Raw genomic sequence first — 20,942 nt, forward strand, 5'->3', positions numbered from 1 at the left:
GTGGTAAGGTGAAAGTTGAGTGGGAGAAACCAAAAGCAGGCAGGAAATGGGTGGGTGGAGGAGGGGGTTTGAGTCTTTCAACATACTTTCTGTCATGGTCGAAAATCAAATTCCTCTAAGTTTTATGAAACACACTGCCACACACGCTTAGATTTGTACTTCTTTATTGTGTTTGTAGTTATGAAAATCAGAACACGGGCAAGCTAAGGGTTTATGACAGAGTTTGTACAACTACATTGTCATAGATTTCCGCTGTTTACAAGATGATGGATTACGATCATCAGTGCAGGGCCTCTAATCTAATCTGGAACGCTGCTCATCAAAACAGCTCTCATAGAAGGTGCGCTGATCTGGGATCACAAAAGATGTCCTTCTTTTTTCTCCATTTTTAGACTGATCTAAAGCTAAAAGTGATGTTAGATCAGCAATGTCACTTTGAAAATAATAGTGCTGATCTATTTTGCGCTCTGATGTTGAAAACAATACATCTCCTCATGGTATCAACATGACTAAGACTGTGAAAACACAAATAGACAGAGAGACAAGTAGATGAGAAACAATGTGTGCTCCCAACAATTGCACACAAAACATACAAAGTATAACTGGACCATCCAAATATGCGACCAAAATCGAATGCAAATAATTGTCATAAATGTAAAAAAAATAATAAAGATTCGGGTAAACCGACACACACACAGACACAATCACATGATGTACTGTAACTTGGCATTTCAATAAGACAAACATCTTGGCTGTGGCGACACCATTCTCTCGCAATTTGTCATTTGGAATCAGAGCCAAATTAGATTCAGCACAGCACAAAACCAGTTGCAGAATCCCACACCCTGCACGATGCAAGTGAACTTGGGGTTTGTTGATAGACCGTATAATGTACTACAGCTAAGAGTAAAATATTTCATAAGCCTATCATTTAAACGGACGCATACAGTTTGTACATTGCAGTCTTAAATAATATAATGACTGCAATCTTTTTTGGCTTTGGGTAAAAGTCTCCTATGAGGCCATTTTTGGCTGTCCTGCTCTATGCTCACATATAATTACGCACTTGAGCTGTTAAGCCTGTCCTTTTGAATAGACCATCGCCACAGCAAATGGCACCGCAATGTTAACTGCGTAGTCCAAGGTGTATTTCTTCTCTATGGCCTGCAAGTGCATTTGTTTTCATTAGGTGGGATTGGTCAGCAGTCTGGACCTTCACATTCAGTAATGGAGCCTGCGATTGCCGGCCTATTATAGACTCCAAGTGAAATAAATGATATATTGATCTTAAATATTCCACACTCTTGACTCTGTGTGCAGCCGCTGCCACCATAACTGAAAGTCTTGTTAGCATGTCTTCTGTAGTGGACTACAGTAAATATTCCCATCCCCGGAATTCTACGGAAAGGAATATCCTTCACCCGGAATAAAAACCTATGCATTAACATTTTGACTACGATATTACATGTTACTGGAAGTTGCGTAAGCGGAAATTCCACTACCCGTAACCCGGATGGAGGTGTAATGCCGCAGGAGCTTAAATACACGCAACGCCCACCCGATGCGACGGAAAAGACACAACGCTGAAACAAGTTTTCACTTCGCGTTTTTCGATCATCAGATTCTAAACGACGACGTGCAAGTGAGTTTTTATTGCCGTGCGTTTTACTGTAATTGTGAATGATTTTAACTTTATTCACTTACGTCCTGTATAACGCGGCACTAGCTTAAAAGCAGCACCCACTCGACACGACCGAAGAAACGTGTTCGCTTCGCCGTTTTCATTCATCAGATTCGAAACGAAGACGTGTAAGCGACTTTTTATTGGCGTGCGTTTTACTGTAATTGCGAAAGATTTTAACTTTATTCACTTACGTCGTGTAGATCATCGCATCGAAACGTAGAAGAACTGTAACAACTGGAGCGGAGCGAGTGAAATGCATCCGTTTGAGCGAGGCTGGACACAAAGTTAAAAAGATCCAGCAGACACTTGGAGTCGGAAAGACTCAAATCTACGAAACTTTAAACAACAAGGCATCGATTCAACTCCTGATGACAAGCCACCATCCAGCAAGGGAGCAATGCAAATGGCAACAAAAATCCTTCAGTATGCACAAAAATTACCAGACATCGGTGATCAACGGGACAGTTACTTGCAACTAGCAAGAAAACTGTATGACACGCAGGCAAGCATTGTCATAAACCAAAGAATGCATCCAACAAAACAATCCAAAATACATATTTTTTTCCCCCAAGACAGAAAAAAATAAACATTAAAATACTGTACGTATTTTACTGTTGCGATTTTTTTTTGGATACACCTGTATTGCAGTTTTTGTTATATAAACAGTTTTTGGACAGTATATTTTGTATTTTATTGATTGTGTTGTTACACGTGCATTTTGTCAACATACTTGCAGGTTCATAAAGGACGTGTACCATGCTCATTTCCCAAATGAGGAATTTCTGTTATCAGGACAAATTGGACAGCGCAAACACGAGTCCGTACTAGAGAATAATTACTGTATTTCAGCACTTCCCTCACTGGAGTGACAATTGTGCAGTTAATGTGCTAAACTGGACACTGTTTTGCAAATCTCATTGAAATAAATAAAATATCCCTCATTCAATGCTAAGGCACAACATTCCCCCTTTGAGATGATTACAAACAAGCCTATGCAAGCCATTTTTTAGATATAGAGTACCAATGACTGAATCATTTTTTCCATTTATTATTCCTTCCGGGGGTCTGCCCATCAGCATTCTTCGAATAACCACACCGGAGTTGCAACGGAGCGCTCCATACGATATGATGAAAAAGAAGACAGTAAGTGAGACGTGCAAGTTTTGACCACTCTGACTTCTGCATAAAAGAGAGTCTACCACTGGCTGGTTGTGCACAGTGTTGTTGTGGGGATGCTGGCAGAGACCTTAGGAAGGGGTGGGCTGGGACGAGCGATTCAGAGAGGCTTGGGGGAGGAAGTGGGGGAAGCACATTTTTAATTTGGGTCATCTCCCAGTCTGCATGGGGCCGAATGATGAAGCCTCCTCTGCAGATTATCTGAAAACACATATGTTGTACTGGGTACCCACCTGAATTAATTGCCCTAATTATTCCTGATACGAGAGGGAGCAGGGGTGGGGAAACATTTTGTAAAATAATTCTCTATGCGGCATGTTCTTCTGAGTAAGACCACAACACAGTCTCAAAGGATCAAGGCTGTCTGTCATGACAACAGGTCAAACTTTAATTGCTTTAAAAGGCGAAAACAGGCACATGCTTCGTGCTGAAGACTCAAATGGGATTTGCCAAACGGGTGGGATTGTTGGGGGAGTCACTATGGGTGCAAGTGGGCACACGAGCATGTACACACTAAACTTGACAACGGTTGACAAAAGGAAGACTAATGCCATGACAACAACAGCAAGAAAGGTAAGATTATATATATATAAATATGGGACCATTCCAATATTAGTGGACACAAACAGAAATGACTGTTTCGAAATTAAGGTTTTTGTATTTCAACCGATATCGCGTTCTAGGAATTTTTTTGGTCATTGCAGCAGCAATGCGTACTACGGAGAGTAGGAATTTCCTCCACACCGATTCCGTGCGTCGCATGTGGCTCAATTATTCATTTTGAAGACAATGCGAGTGGTTAGGAGAAAACAACACGCTTTATTGACAAACTAGACCAGTTATATTTTCATTTGCTTAGGTTTTGATGTAAATTGCCGTCCATTCACAACTCAAGCTCAAAAACGCTGGCTAATTTCTGCAGGTGTTATACTCCACTTGAGTCATCTCACTTCATGTGTAACTGGTTATGTTAATAAGATTTCAACTCAATTTATTCAAGTGCTGATCAATGGCGTGCAATCTCGGCACCTCATACATTATGTATTTTAATGGAACTCACTTGCTTTATAGCTGTACGGCTAAAGGTTAACAGTCCCAATAGGTGAGACTCCCTGAAGATTAATCTGAACATCAAACATCTGCCCCCCCCCCTCCCTGATCTCCACCACTCTCCATAAGGCAAAGGTGCACAACAAAAGAGAGGTTGTTTTATCATCACCACTCCTTATGGGTCATTGGAAGAAAGAAAGCAATTTATTAGCTTCAAGTCTTTTCTAATATTAATGTGACCAGAAATGCCAGCAGACATTTTTACTCAGTGAAGAAAGTGATGCAGAGAAGGGATAAAATGGAAGTTGGAAGGAAAGTAAGTGAGGGCAAGGGAAGGGTGCAGGCACATCAGGGGGTGGAGGATAATGTGGAGGAGGGTGAAAGCAAAATGAGGGAAGGGAGTGTGACTGCAAATGGGCATAAAATCACAGAGCATGGAGAGATACCGCACCGTCTTCATGAAGACATTGAAAATGAAAGTCATCTCAGCGGTGGGATCTTAAGCCTCTTCTCCATTCCTCTCTGCAGTTTAATATGAAAAACATTCAGTCGTCTCTGAGGACCATCGTCTCTTGCTGCTGCCACTCCCTGCACAATAAAAGTGGAATGCTATGCCCGAGATGAGAGTCCCATGGAAGTAGGTGAGGACTGAGGTAAAAAGAAAAAAAGACCCTCCAGTCCAGACTAAATCTCTAAGTGGAAACAGAGAGGGCTGGAGAAATATCCTGTGAGGGTCACTTCACAGTTTTCGCTTTATTGTTTTCTCACTCATCAAGAAGTGCCCCTGGCAATTGGTGAACGGCATTGGACTGTCTGAGAGATGCAGCTTTACTTTGACTATGAGAGGTGCACATTGTAAAGTCCCATTATGTGTCTGCTTCGTAAAGCTGTGGCTGGAAATATCCTACTGTAATTTATGATTGTTCAGGATCAACCAAATGGTGATAGGATGCAGATGCGATGGCTCTTTTTGGGGTTTTTGAATGGAATAATGCCAAAGAAAGACCTGCAGCTGGCCTGCCTTAGTATGGATTGCATCACTGGGACATTTTTTTACACTCCTGCTAGCTATACACGCAGCCACAAATCAACACGGCTGTGAGGTAATGAGAAGGAATCAGATTTTGTGCAATCAAAATTTGGCTGCATTAACCACCATTATTATTCTGTCATTGTTTGAATTTCACACGGATGAAAGTGGATTAATGGTGAGATGTTCGATTGCGTAGGGAATAAGGGTATTTGGGCTAGTGAGTGGAGAGCTTAAAGCTGTCAGAAAATCACTTAGTCGACAAAAGATTTCATTCGGACACATGACGAATAACCTGGAAAGGAGCAGTTGCCTTCAACACAGCCTGACCTGGGGCCAGCCGTTTTAACTGGCGCCATCAGTCCTACAGGTAATGCAATTACATGTCACTAATATCTCCCGATGCTCTTCAAACTGCAAATGCACTTTTGCTAAATAGCATGCCCTGTAATAACTAGTGACAGCACTCAAGGAGACTGGGAAAAAAAAAAAAAAAAGAAGCTTTTGCCAGTGATTGGTTCAAAAAGGTTCCGAATTCTGTTCCTGCAGAATCTATGAAGTGAAAACAGCTGCCTGCGGTTATAATGGTTTGCTGTTTCACGCCTCGGAACTCCTCACCATAGGTTCATCCAAATAAAAAACATGTTTTAAAAACATCTTAAAACTACCTCTCTCTTGGTTAGAGTTCAACCAATGGGTGATACTCATCAGATTTACAAAGAGAGCAACAGTGCACTGTCTGGAGCAGTTGGTGCAGTTAGGGCTCACTTCCATCCGAATGTGGAGTTTTGTGGGGAATTAGTTTTCTGTTTTTTCATACTTTATTAAAAATGAGCTTGTAATGTTCTTTTTAGTTGCGCCCATAGTTGGGCTGCCAACTGCCTCCTGGGTCTTTTGAGTTATCTTGGGGGAAGCAAGTCTAGCGATCATGCGACAGTCAAAACTGCCCATGAGAGATGAATACAGCCACCTTGCAGAAAAATAGGCGTACGTGCACGCTTGCAGTGGTTCACATCAAGAAAACGCCGCGGGGTGACGCACAATAGCAGCACATCGTTAGAAGTTCATCGAGTCACCTTAATCAGAAGCAAAATCTCTTCACTTGATGGATTAGCTGGAATATCAAAGAATACAATGCAACATACAGTAACTAAGCGGGGCTGATCAGGAGCTGCGATAGTGACAATTTATCCATAGAGAGACACACACGGGGGAATGAGCTCTCGCTCCCTCTATCCCCGCCTCAAGGCAACATCAGGGTAAATCTTCGAAGGGATTATCCCAGCAACACAATGTTCTCTGTTATGCACATCGTACGCCTGTTTAAGCACAATTGACAATTTAGTTATTTTTATTGTGCATGGATGAAAGTCTGACAACGGATTGTCTTGCTATTCTTTTTTGGATTGCAAAATAGGCTGGCTATGTGTTATGTTATTTCATAGTAAACGCACAGGAAAATCAGATATTACACAGAGGAATGAGTCAGTCTGTGAATGCCAAAAGTGGAGTGTTTCAATACTGTACCCATTTTTACAAACCGTGCCTACAAGTAAAGACACATCAGCTGCTTCTTGCTTCAAAAAAATGGGCCTTGAGCCAGCGGGAGTAAGACAATAACCGTGCAGTGTGAGATGCTTTGCTTTCCAAACTTTAGTTCGCCTGCCAGCGCAATTGAGGCTCCAATCGGTCTTAAGTAAGCCACACATGGGATCTGTGTGGGATACGGCCTGCTTTTCATTCAAGGTAAACCGATGGCTTCACATATTGGTAAAAAGGGGCATCCTCGTCCAAAATCCTGAGCTCATCTTTTGATTGGCAGGCCATTATTCAATAGCTTATTAATTTTCACACATGTTTGTGTTTTGTGCCAAATCCCCAGTTTGTATGAAGAGACACAGTTTTGGAGCAATTAAATGAGTCAATCGTTGTTTTACTGATGGCAAGCCCTCCTTATAGCCTCATTTTCCAATCTCTTCCTCCTGCTGTTTCTCCTCAAGACATCGCTTAAAATGTATTTTCATCATAGCGGCGCACGCCTTTGTTTTAACTCTGCTTGCCCCTAAAATCGTGAAAACGACTTTGACACTTGACGTTCGAAGAAAAACAGAGGCAAGGGAAAAAAAGTCCTTTGGTAACACAATTCATCAGATAAAAGGAAACAATCTTCACGTTGCTGAGGAATGTGTGTGGTGACTCGCAGCGTGTTTGATGCTTTGTTCTGAAAGTAGTCAAGGACGGTTCCTTTTGAGAAGAAATTTCAGCCCACAATGCTAAGGGTGGTTGCGGGTTTCCATTTCTGGATATACTTCACCTGATAATTCTTCTCCATAAGCTTGAGAGGCATCGTTGCAATTTAGTCTTGTTTGGCTTGTTACAAATCCTGGTAGAATCGTATCTTGCATACCCATATTCTATTTATTTGTTATCTGATATTGCCATGAGTATACAAGTCACTGTGACAATTTGTCATCTTTTATTAGCTATTCTGTGAAGCACTTGCGTTGCTTTTTAAAGTACGAAAGGTGCTCTATAAGCTTGATTGATTTGGTCGTCACTCAAGTTCAATTACTACTTTCTTTGAGAATGGCGTCTGTGAGAAAACTTCAGAGAAAAAGAAAGACTACTAAGAAGCCCCATGTCATTCGCTTGCTTTGGGGAGGATGTAATCACGGTCACTTTTGATAATGCACTACAAATACTTCGCAGTGTGACACAGTGCTGGTGCACACCACTGCAAACTACAACAATAAGAATGCATATTTTGTCAAATGCATACCTCTCTGGTAGCCATCAAAACTTAACGTGACTAGGTTTGCATCATACTGATGCCGCTCAGGTATCGGATCTTATGATGCTCAAGTGTACTTCTTGTAGAGGCTGATCGCTGTGCGTGTACATGAAGTGAAAGCGTGGCTCGGCACTCGACAGGGTGATCAACCATTCATCATCAACCAGCCAGTGTCACACAATGAAAGCCTATGTTGACAGAAAATGCACGCGCTTATAAGAGCAGTACATCACCCGCACATCAAGAGGAGCAGACTGCATGGCTTACATTTACACAGTCATTCAAATGACCTCTAAAGTGTTATCTTCACAAGGCAAATGTGGTCGCATTACGCCTCCCTCCCCCTATTCAGCCCCCATGCAAGTCTTTTCTGAAGATGCCAGGAAATATCGCAAAGATCCAGTCTCACTGCCTCAGCAGATTCCCATTTTCAAGGTTGAAGCTTAGAATATGGGATGATAATCATGTGCCAATAAATTAGATCTGTTACAACCAAATATACTGATGGTTAAATCGTCCTCACTAAAGGTAACAGGACACCTTTAAATTCTGCAATCTGGATTCTGGCTTTTAGTGCACCCTTTAAAAGAGTCTTCTGCTAAGCGCTTTCTCCTTCACCGACCTGCATTCTCAGTAGTGACGCCATTTAAAGAACAGCAAATGGCAAATGCCTGAGAATCATGTTGAGCAGTCATCTCAGCTGTCACATTTGTCTTAATAATAAAAGAATAATTTCCGAGGAAATTGTGTCATCTGACCAGCACCATACAGGTAGTGACCAAAAGATAACTGTATATCATGCATATATATTGCGTATATAGTGTGTCAAAAAAGGGCCATCATTATCGGATATGTTTGGAATTAATTCTTTTATTGATTAACCGGATTAATTTTTATTTTGCATTAAAGTGAATTGATCAATGTTTGATGTACATCAACCAATTAGTGTTCTTTATTTGGTATTGTTTAGTGATAAAAACAACAAGGAGTACACAAACATTTTGGCGTCGTTCTCGAATGAGCACCAGAGGATGGGGTACTCATTTTTTCCAAACACACCAACCTCATGGATGAACTTAACTTAGACTTTCAGCATATCTTGGAAAAGTTTATCGTTAATATGTGTGGAGATGTCACTTTCATATAACTGAAGATACTTTTTTAAAAATGTCCTAATTACAACACTATCATACTGGGGCTACACAATAGCAACTTATTAAAACAATACAATTTGCTGTTTTATAACAATAAAAAGCATCATATTTAACACAATTCAATTGTATGTCTTGTTTGAAAAATTAATTAAAAGTGTATTGATAAAACACAGAAAACTAAATCCCAAACAAAGTCATGAAAACAAAGCAAATCCAAAGTAACAAACAAAAACCATGGAAGAAACTAAAAACTCTCAATAACAAAAACATGAACAAAACATGGCTGAAACAAACATAACAGTAGCATACCAACAGCCACAAACAAACATGACAGCAGCAAAAAGCAACAATGACCCGACAATGAGTGGTCGGGCTGGGAGTCCTTTTAAAGCACTAATTACCTAATGACCAACAGGTGTGCAGCTGCAGGGGGAGCCCTACAGTGCCACCTGTTGGTCCCAAACCGAATCATGACAGCAGCGTAGTATTAGTTAACTTACTCACACAGTTCTCTCTGTGTTGACCCTATTTTTTTTCCACCAAGGAGTTCTTTTGCATAGGGACATATCAAAATACGCACTGTTGAAGCCATGGTACAGCAACACGGAAATAACCGACACTTCCTGCAAGGCATTTGGTCACGTCTGCTGTTATGGCAGCAGTTAACGGGAAGACAGCCTGTTCAAGTCAGCCATCACGGCAGTTGTTCATAGGTTACTATGTAAAGTGCTGCGACAGTCAGCTTCAAAATAAAAGCAAAACAAGTCACACTGCCATGGATATTGTTGGCTTACTTGGTGACTAATTAAACTAAAAGTGCTTCATCCCAGCGTTACAAAATGGTGCACATCATTCATTAGGCAGACTATTACTCTAACAATAGCGGTTATATGAAAGTTCATCAATTCATCAGACAGACGGACAACCTGGCAATTTCTTTCTGCCTGTGTCTAAAAAAAGAAGTCCCCAAAAGTCTCTCCTATTAAAAAGCAAGCAGCGCACTTGATTTATTTAATTTCTCAACAAACCAGAGGAAAAAGTACAGTTTTTTTCCCTTTTTTTTTAAATTTTAGCGCCGCGACTCTGGCGGGAAGTCGTGTACTGATCCCCAGCAGAATAGCAAGACACAAAACAGACCAAAGCTCCACTCGGTGCGTGCCACCCTCCAGAGATAGCGTGCTCTCATGTTATCCCTGAATCCCGCGAGCATCAAGGCCTGCACTCATCTGGCCGATGAAACATCAACCTTATCAGTTGCTGCAATAAATAATTTAGCACAGTACAAAATGCGATACTACTTGAGATCAATCCTAGATTCTGTATTGCATCATAGCTTATGAGGATCTCAGTTTTGTTCCCTTGATGTTCTTTTTCCCTTATGTGTGGTGCATGGTTAAAACACTGTGATTATTTGCATATTCTGTCTGCAACTCTGTAGAAATTCTTCACACATTTCACTGCGTTGGCTCCGAGGCTTTGGGCTGCCTTACTGTGCAGTTCTACTGATACTTGCCATTGAATTATTTGTGACCTCAGTGGCTCTCTCGATGTGCAGTCTGCACTCATAGTGAGTGCATAGCAATATTGGACACAGAGGTAGCAGCAAGCTCCGCTGTGGATCGATTTCACTCTGTCACGTTGTTGTCTGGTGTCAAGAAATGCATCGAAAAAAACAGTTTTTAGCGCACATCTTAGATTGTTTTTTCACCGTTGACAGCAGTGAATGGCAAGATTTTATTTTCCTGATTAGTTACATTCTAAGCACCTGATGTCATAAAGTAAGAACAAGTTGTTTTCTTCCACCTCCCCAAAGTCAATAGAAACCTAAAAAAAAGTGTATTTAATCATCGTGACACTTTCTCCAGAGCAGGTAATGAATGGCCAGTGTTTGCATTGAGGAAGGAACCCACAAAAGATTCCCAAGGGATTTGCAGACATCGGTAGATGTGAGTCACCAGGGAGGTCAAACAAATGTGATGTGTCTGGGTGACCTTAATCACTTCCAGGTTCATCCAGGCTCCGATTTCACTTGTGTGCCTTATTTCAGGTCAGTGCCTCAAAGTCAAAGTAGGGCAGAGTCATTATCTGAGGGAGCACCACACAATCATCCACACAATACAATAAGGTCGGCACAATTCACTGAAGTGCTGCCCATTACCTTTGGGCTTCAACACATGTGGTCCCCATCAGAAGCAGAGCTGATGTATATGTGAGTTGCATGAGTAAAATATGTGGGGCATTTGTCTCTAATACCTCAGCAATTTTCTAGGATATTTGGCTGTGTTTCATTTGCAAAAGAAAAGAAAAATCCCTGGATGAGTTTATATACCAGTGTATGCTCACATATAAAAAAAAAATCAACCAGAAACAAGGTGATCATGAGCTGAGGGTATGCACGGATTGCTTGAAAAATGTATCTTGTTTTGAGATTTTGAACTGATTGAAAAGTTTGCACTTCTGATTAGTACGACACAAGTGTGTAATTGATCAGGTGGTATGCTGCCTTGCAATTAGATAAATGTTTTTGCGCCATGACTGTGGTTACCCTGGATGACCCATTGTAGTTGCCAATCATGTCAGTGGACTAACCAAGTTACCTCATATTAGCATGTTGTGTTTCTGTTGGCATTGGTGCTTGTTTTTCACCTGCTGCACGGTCACGTAATCATAAAGCAACACTAGGCAATAGCAGATTTTAATCAGCAATCCCTTTGATTCCCTGGACGGATTTTGGACCCTGATTTCAAAAATGTCTTCAATTTTGTTGAGTCTACCACATCAGGTTTTTGTGATACTTTCATTTCTTGTTTTTGAGTATGACCTATAAAAGCTTGTACAGTATACATTTCACCAGGGATTACAATTTATTACATATATATATATATATATATATATATATATATATATACACACACACACACACACACACACACACACACACACACACACACACACACACACGGGCGGCCCGGTAGTCCAGTGGTTAGCGCGTCGGCTTCACAGTGCGGAGGTACCGGGTTCGATTCCAGCTCCGGCCTCCCTGTGTGGAGTTTGCATGTTCTCCCCGGGCCTGCGTGGGTTTTCTCCGGGTGCTCCGGTTTCCTCCCACATTCCAAAAACATGCATAGCAGACTGATTGGACGCTCTAAATTGTCCCTAGGTGTGAGTGTGGGCGTGGATGGTTGTTCGTCTCTGTGTGCCCTGCGATTGGCTGGCAACTGATTCAGGGTGTCCCCCGCCTACTGCCCGGAGGCGGCTGGGATAGGCTCCAGCACCCCCCGCGACCCTAGTGAGGATCAAGCGGTTCAGAAAATGGATGGATGGATGGATATATATATACACGTATAACCTGTATATGTATATGGAGTGTTGACCAGTGTAATTTCTCAACATAGAATATAATGCTACAATTAGACTTTGCCACATGCCGAGCAATTGTTATGCTGATTTCTGTGTTACAGCGAATATATTTGCATTGCTTTGTGGAAATGTGTAATTTTTTGTTGCTACTCATGGGTACAAGCTGAGAGGTTGTCGTTACTATATTTATCCCTATATTCTTGGCCAGCCACCAGGGACACAGAAACGGTGGAGCAAGTCTACTCAAAGTTTATTTATTTATTTATTTTCCCGTGATAATGTTTTGCCAATATGTTTTTGATGAACTACGGTGTTGTAAAACATTTGGTATAACTCGGGGATGGGGAGCAGTATAGAGTAGTCCAGGAACACTGACAAAATGCTGCTGTTGATTGACAGTTCAACGGTATTCAATGTCTCTAAAAGTATCCATCTATCCATTATGTGATCCGCTTGTCCTCATGAGGGTTGTGGACATGTTGGAGACTGTCCCAGCCGTCGGCATGCCGGAACTCCATACTCTTTTTTTTTTTTTTTAATGAGGTATTTAAGTCAACAACACACAGCATTCGTTACATGACATAAAGTTGGGCAAAATATGAAAAGTAATCACTTTCCTGAGGTTAATTGCTGGCATTAAAGTGACCCCAAGGATTAAAAGCCTTCACCAAAATTGAGGGTTACACGTCAATTACACTTCACACCTATAGTTTAAGGCCACTCTGGACCAAAAAAAAAAAAAGACTCATTGTTGACTTTTTTTTCCTAAACCTGATAGTACAAATATATGTCCATGTCTATACTAGGCACACACAATTATTCTTAACTGCTGCTTTTACCAAGAAAAAAAAGGCATTAAAGTGTTGAGCTCTGTGGCAGACGCAACCATCTAACTTCACCATGACCATCTCAGCAGCCATGCACCATAGGCTTCTTTAACAAAAGATGTCAAAATAACACATACTGTAGTTATCTGTGTGACTGATCTCAGGAATGAGCCTCAGCTCTTTTTGAAGCCGGCACGCACATAAATTCCGAATGTCCATGGCTATTGCACAAATTGGAGAAGACTCTTGAAAGTCTCCATGTGTCTGCTATCCTTTTGGGCACAGACGAACAATATTTTATGTGACTACCCACCATAATGTAAAAACAGTCTATTACACCACTGAATGCACCATAAAAAAGTGGAGGTATTTCCAGATAGCGAAAGTGATCCAGTCAAAACCTAGTTATGCGTTGAAATGAAGGCCCTTACATCGGTACACATAAAGGCCCAATAGAGAGTAGAGTCAAGCAATAATACAGTTTTGTGCTTTACTGAATAGTTTCTGCTGATGACTCTATGGATGATTACTCACAGATATAATATTTGTCAATTGAAGCTGCATTCATCTCCTGCAAGCAGACAAGAAGCAATTCGTTGGAATGACTGCGGGTGCGGTGGTGTAAACTGGAGCCACAGTCACGGCTCCCATACAAATGCTTAAGGTGTATCTATCCATTCATCCATCCATTTTCCGAACCGCTTGATCCTCACGAGGGTCGCGGGGGGTGCTGGAGCCTATCCCAGCCGTCTTCGGGCAGTAGGCGGGGGACACCCTGAATCAGTTGCCAGCCAATCGCAGGGCACACAGAGACGAACAACCATCCACGCCCACACTCACACCTAGGGACAATTTAGAGCGTCCAATCAGCCTGCCATGCATGTTTTTGGAATGTGGGAGGAAACCGGAGCACCCGGAGAAAACCCACGCAGGCCCGGGGAGAACATGCAAACTCCACACAGGGAGGCCGGAGCTGGAATCGAACCCGGTACCTCTGCACTGTGAAGCCGACGTGCTAACCACTGGACTACCGGGCCGCCCAAGGTGTATCTAAGTGTTCACATTTTCCCTCAACTACCTGTTTCCTTTTTTCCATCTACCCTTCACTTTGAGCCTCTTTGCTTCCCCCCTGATTGAAGCCACTACACAAAGCGAAATCAGCAGGTTATTGTACGCGTGTGGGTTAACTCTGCACAGTGGATAGCATTTGGGGCCTCACCCTGTTTTGTGTGTGTGTGTGTGTGTGTGTGTGTGTGTGTGTGTGTGTGTGTGTGTGTGTGTGTGTGTGTGTGTGTGTGTGTGCGTGTGTGTGTGTGTGTATGTGTGTGCGTGCGTGCGTGTGTGTGTGTGTGTGTGCGCGCGCGCGCCAGAATGAGCCCGACAGCTATATGCAAGAGTGTGCCACTGTAAAGGAGAGTAAAATGCACAGGATGCTTCGCTCCCCACACCGCATTCCACCCATGTCTGCAGAAGCTCTAATTGGGTAATGAGCTTGTCTCATTAGGTGCTGTTGCAGGTGTGTTTGTGGATCAGATGCAGTCATGCTCATAATTTTATCAACACTGTGACACATTTAGTGCTTTCTAAGATGCACAATGCTTTCACAAAGCTATTTTGTGAAACATGTACAACACGCAAGTACAACAGCGCACCACATGATCCTGTTCCAAGACAATTTATCAGCATAACCTGATAAAACTATGTAGTACAAGTACTGAACTTGTAAATGTTTTGCTAATCAAGTGTCAGCAGAATATATGTCTATGACAAATCAATAATGACGACCAGTCCAGGGCGTGCCACACCTCGACAAAGTTCGCTGGCATAGGTTACAGCTGACCTGGGACAGGATTGAACTCAGGGTGAATTCATAGTTTAAAGCCGATTTTGACCAGCATGCATTCACAGAACTCTGTTCCATGACAATATGGCAATAGTGGTCAGAATCAGTTGAGTGTTTGAGTGGTGTAGTCTTTTGACCCAAAATCAACAGTTCATAATGCAGATTCAAACACGTTCCTGTGTGTATTTGTTCTCTAAATTGCATTGCTATGACATTCTTTCAGTGGCATAAAAGCATGGTGTAATTTGAATATGTTTTCTTTAAAACAAAACATGAGTGAACGTTCTTTTCTCAGTTCATTTAAGCTCAGCCGAAAGCGTGTCGGCTGGGAGCAGAAATGGAACTGCAGCGTCTCTCTCTCTCTCTATCTCTCTCTCTCTGGTGGTGAAAAAAGAATGGTTTGATGAATAAAATAAATAATATAATAACTACAATAAATAGTATTTTGAATGAATTGATTCAAAATTAGTTGGTACACTCAAAAGAACTATTATGCCCATTACTAGGTCATAAAGCATTGAGCAAAGTGCTTCATTGTAAAAGATCAACTTGTAATGAGTTAGTGAGCTGTTTGTGAGTTATCAATACACACAAATGTAAGTTCAAGTGTAACATTAAAATAGTCAGCTAAACCAGACGTGTAAAACTGAATATTTGATTGAGTATTGACCCCTCAATTTATCAACCAAATGTTTCAGCCGATGATCTAGTTTGTGATTACAAATTATTTGTTGATACTACAACCGACCAGCGTGACTAATGTGCCAGTAATAATGTGATGTATGCATCATAGGCGATTAAATTGTTTTTTTAAAATGAATTGTTCGTGACAAAAAGTCAAAGCTAACGAGTGGAAGACCCTCACTACACGGAATGGTTGAGAGCCTTCTTTTGGTGGCATTAAAAGTACCGGTATGTTTGAAACTTCTTGAAACAATTCATTGAATGACTGCACTACAATGCTAACAACAAAGCTGTGTGCTAATCTTAGCTTTGTGTGTTCACCTGTGCCAAAAAACTCAAAGAAATTTCCTCTTTACACTCCACAGCTGAAGTCTATCTGGGAATCTCTTAACCGACTGAGATTCACGCTTAATGTGGCCTTAATTTGAACAGTGTATGACCAGTTGAAATGAAATTAGTTTAGGAGAGGGGACTAAGTTTTGCATATGTTTGCACTAAAATGATATGTTGTGTTTTCAACACTTTTGACCTTGAAGCACTGTTATTTTGTATTAATTCATTATACTTATAGTTCTTTTTGTTTTCGGAAAACAAGAACATGCACTAAATTAAACAAAAATAACAAAACAGTCCAGTTGCCTTGTTCCAAATTTGCTGATTACCATGACCTGGATTTCTGAGAATCTACACAGACAAAAAGAAAACACCCTGGTATGTTGTATTGATACTGTATTGTGACAGTTCGTTAAAAATGATCCAGGTAATTATGCTGTTAGACGGAAAGATGCCGTATGAATGATATTCTGGTTAGGGCTGAGCACCACTAACGTTGAAATCCTAGATTCAGCTCCATCATTTTCAGAGTAGGAGAACACAGAAAATCAAATTATATGTTAAAAATTCATAAAGAAGAGCGACAATTTCTGTCGTACAGCGACAACACATTTCCTTTCTTCTTTTATTTTAATACTGAACCAGAGAAGCGAAGAGACATCTCGGGGTCACTCACAGTTTGATGTGTATGTGGTGTTATTGCGTCTTCTTTTCTCTGTTTGACAAAATGTGATTTTGAGTGTTAGTAATTCTGGAGATAACACTTTTGGGCTGGTGAAATTGGAAAGAGGCCTGTTTGAAATGCAGTGATTAATGTGGTGTCTGGATAATTTTACGAGTTTCAGCAATGGTTCTAATCAGGAATTAAGTGTCGGCATCTACTTTAAATCACCTTCTTTGTGCATTTGTGGGAGGTTACTGTCAGGATAGAAAAAGGCAATTGTCTGCGCTCCTCCGATTATCCCCTGCAAAAGCCTATAATCTGGCTGAAAGTACTTAAAGAGTCAAGCAGCAAAATAAACAACATTGATTATCATCCCACTGCCCCCCCCCCCCACATGTTGTAGACCATACAGACAAGCCAGGGAGTGGGGAAGGGGTTAAGGTCACTTCAGTGCCATCTGATTGGGCAAATGTTAAGACAGGATAAATTCCCCCTGAATCCTCTGTCCAAACCAGATTATCGGCTATTCTAAGGAGGCGGGCATCTTATCATCTCCCAATCTCTTTTACAAAAGCAAATCAGGAATTCTGTTCAAGGATTACCAGGATTACCAAGGAAACACACATGGTCCTCCTTGGACAATGTCTTAAGATCAGTCTGTCTACCTTTAGCATCCAACCATGACAATGTGTTTGCTGCCGTTTTACTCTCAATAGTAAATACATGATGTACTGTTTGTTTTTTTTTCCAAAAAATAATCAACACTATTACATTAAACTGACATGGTCCAAAAGATGAGTTTCAATCCCCTCAAAAATTGTCAGGGGAATTTTGATTCACAGTGGTGATTTAAAGTGACAACCTGTGCCTCCTTTTAGTCCATGGCCAAAAAAGTTTTTACACTTTTACCTCTCTGTCAATTACATACGCAGTGTCATTCAACGTGATTTTCTTGACATGAAGCAGCGGTCTCATTCTTTTCTTTGTTATTGACAAAGGCTGGATTGCATCAACAAGGTTTAACTTTAAAACGAGATGAAATCATGTTTTTCATTTTAAATTCGGTTGCACCATAGATGATTTTTTGACTTTTAAGTCAAATTTTAATTTAATTCTGTTGCACCAGACCTTTAAACGGTGAACGAGAATTAATGTTAAACTGACAGTTGGGATGGTTTCACTTTAACAATGGTACTGAGCCTGTATGATTTTTCTTTGAGGACCTTCATTCTTTTGCTCTATGCACCTCAAAGAAAAATCATACAGGCTCAGTCCTCTGTAATTTTATGATGAAGAATAATTTGACCTGTTTATCAAGGAAAGAGTTTTGAAGCTGAGCAGGAAGACTGGACCAACTGTCAAACATGATGGAAGTAACAGAAATGCATGTGCACCACCGAAGCTACAACTCCGACTTTTGTTTTTACAGCGAGCTGTAAAGTGAGTGACATCACTTTTCTCTTTCACTCTGGTCAATCTATTATAACTGTCAGCCAGTAGCTGACAAACAGTATGTCTCTTTTTCAACACACTGTCTGATTTTTTTTTTGCCTTCTATTGTTTACGCATATTTCACAAAGAATTTGGTTAGCTAGTTTTTAACAAAAGAGACAAGTTAGAGCTTCTCTGTCAAGCCATCGCGAAGCTAATCAAATTAATAAATAGCATTAGGCTAACGTTTTTGCTATCTTGCAACAATGTTAGGTCGTCATATCTCATTGAGTGGCGAAGGTTTGCGAGTGTGTGCTCAAGTAGCCAAATGTTGTTTTTCCTTCAGGGTATCAGTGTTGTGTCCAACGACCGGCAACCCGAGGCCAAGGCCAAGGACTTGACTCCGAGGCAAGGCCAAGGCTAAGGACTTGAGAAATTTTCCAAGGCCGAGGCCAAGGACCAAGGACTTGCCTCCGAGGCCAAGGTCAAGGACCAAGGACTGAGTTTTAAGCTGAGGCCTAGCCGAGGACATGTACAAAACAATGCTATCATACCACTTGGCAGGTCTTCATGATTTGCAACACCCCTCCATCATAGCCCCTTGCACTCCCTAACGCTTGAATGAAGTGTTTTATTCAAAGAGTAGAACAGTCAGGGTACGTGTTATTTATACTGAGAAAAACAAAAATAAAAGCATATGATATACATTTATGAATTTATGTTTTAGTGCAGTAGTTTCTTAAAATGAAGTAAATCAACACTCAACAGGCATGACATGGCACGGAAGACAAGTTGAGAAATGACTTTGCATAGAAGTCAATCACTGACTGCAGAAAAAGCGGGAATCTCTCAATGATAATTTTACAGTTTACCGGCAGCGAGTCCCAGGGACTCGCTGATCAGAAAAGTATGAGTCCCATTATGCAGTGAGAGAGTCCCAAATTTCGAGTTCTGAAATGGTCTACTTATTCAATTGCATATGATAATAACACAAATAACAACATATACCGGTACATACAATTATAAAAAATGCTGCAAAAATTTAAATAATTCAGTAGCAGGCCTGAGGATTTCGGAAATTCATGGTAACCGTTTTTCGGTTCTGTCGGATTACCCAATGAAAAACCATGGTAACTAATGTTGGGTTCCGTAAACGTTCATCATGGGAACCCATTTTTCTATTTTAACTGATATTCATAATCAAGAATTCTGACACTCAAAAGTATAATGTTTCAAGGGTAAATGTTTGAAAACGATGCATTAACAATGAACATTACATCAGTGGCTGTGTACTTCAGGTTTATTCCAAAAAATAAATGGATCAAAAACTGGTGTACTCATGTGGCATCATCAGAGTATTTTTTCCAATCTCACACTGCAAAGATTAATTTACTGGTAATCATTAATACAGGTAAGTATTGATGTGGCTTGACATCCTCTTCCCAAGACGATGCATGTGTAATCTACTATCAATTTGACGAAAGAATCTAACACACATCATCATGAGTTCTCCCGACAGTTAACATTAACATTACTACACCTTGTGACGAATGTTTTATTCATAAAGTTACCATGCTACAACCATTAAATTATAGAATAACCAATACTGTTTCATAATATTTTTCATAACGATTAGCCTACAAATCTAATGACCAATTTGCCTCGTAATCGTGCCTCTCGTCGTATCTCGCTCTTGTGTTCTGTGCATACATTCCAGGTGAGTTTAGTGGTACCCCCTTTTGACGATTCAAACGAAAAATCAGACTGGCATTCCCATTTCTTAAATATCGTAATTAGTAGACCTTTGTGAGTTTTCTTTCATCCGCGCGATTCCTCAGTTTGCGGACTAAAATAGCAACCTGCATGCGCACATAACGTTATCTGTTGCACCCCCCCAACACTGAAAACAAAGCAAAACGAAAGTAAATTAGAAGAAAGACACTCACACACCACACCACACCACAAACACACATACAGGCACAGTGAAATCGCGTTGATCACACAGTCAACTCGAGTGTGGTGACTTTTATGGTTAAACTATTTTTCGGTACCGTTAAAATGACGCCTCGGAAACGACAAACTACCGGTAACGATTGTTACCGTGAAATCCTCAGGCTTGCCGTAGTTTTTTTTGTTTGTTTGTTTGTTTGTTTTGACTGAAAAAATGTCCTTGCGTCCACAAACGCACATTATTTGGAACTGTGCGTCCCGTGGGAAAATTATGCGTCTAGGACGCGGGACGCTGAGGTAACGAGATTGCTTAATCTCTAACCATTCTCTGAGTACTACTATTATTACCACTACCACTAATACTACATTAATTAATACCTTCAAGTTCACAATAATAATAAATAATTAAATCAACCATGATTTTAAACTATGTATTATCAATATTCATTATTCCAAAATTGAGAAAGCATTCAGCAAGCATAACTGGAATCGAGCAAAAGGACTTCAAATCCCAACGGCCAAACCCGGAAGTGAAGTGCCGAGATTATTGACTCCAGCTGTAACACAAATTACTTTGTTCAAACAAACATTCTCGTGCCACCGCACAAACGTGACAACTGTGCAAAAATAACTAAATAAAAGACACCACTGTTACAGAAAGGCTTTACACGCAATTTAAACTGCCGATCGCGAACGGAACAAACCGTGATTGAAACTAACTGTGATGCCGCTCTTTACACGTTGTACTGACTGTCAGTGGCAGCCCCACCACTCTTAAAGCGCCAGATAAAGTCATCAACGTGGGTTTCCCTGGATGGATTTGTTTGATTGCTTTATGATTTTTGCGTTCCTCTGGCCCACTTTATACCTGTGGACGAAGGATTAGAGGTTCTAATCCCTCGTTGTGTCCGAGGACCGGCAACCCAAGGCCAAGGACTTGACGCCAAGGCCAAGGACCAAGGACC

General features: G+C 41.0%; 1 protein-coding gene and 1 long non-coding RNA gene across 2 annotated transcripts in view; one reads left to right on the top strand and one right to left on the bottom strand.

The window, feature by feature from the left end:
- The window catches only part of pcdh11 (protocadherin 11), a 171,239-nt gene that overhangs the window by 116,507 nt on the left and 33,790 nt on the right, over positions 1 to 20,942 (bottom strand). The window lies entirely within an intron of this gene.
- Positions 1,542 to 1,976, top strand: LOC147208530 (uncharacterized). Its single transcript, XR_015103755.1, has 3 exons — positions 1,542 to 1,642; positions 1,727 to 1,809; positions 1,885 to 1,976. It is a non-coding gene; the product is annotated as an uncharacterized LOC147208530 (long non-coding RNA).

Source organism: Hippocampus guttulatus, chromosome 2 (genome assembly GCF_054856545.1).
Source record: "Hippocampus guttulatus isolate MCC_2025c chromosome 2, RoL_Hgut_1.0, whole genome shotgun sequence".
Classification (NCBI taxonomy): Eukaryota; Metazoa; Chordata; class Actinopteri; order Syngnathiformes; family Syngnathidae; genus Hippocampus; species Hippocampus guttulatus.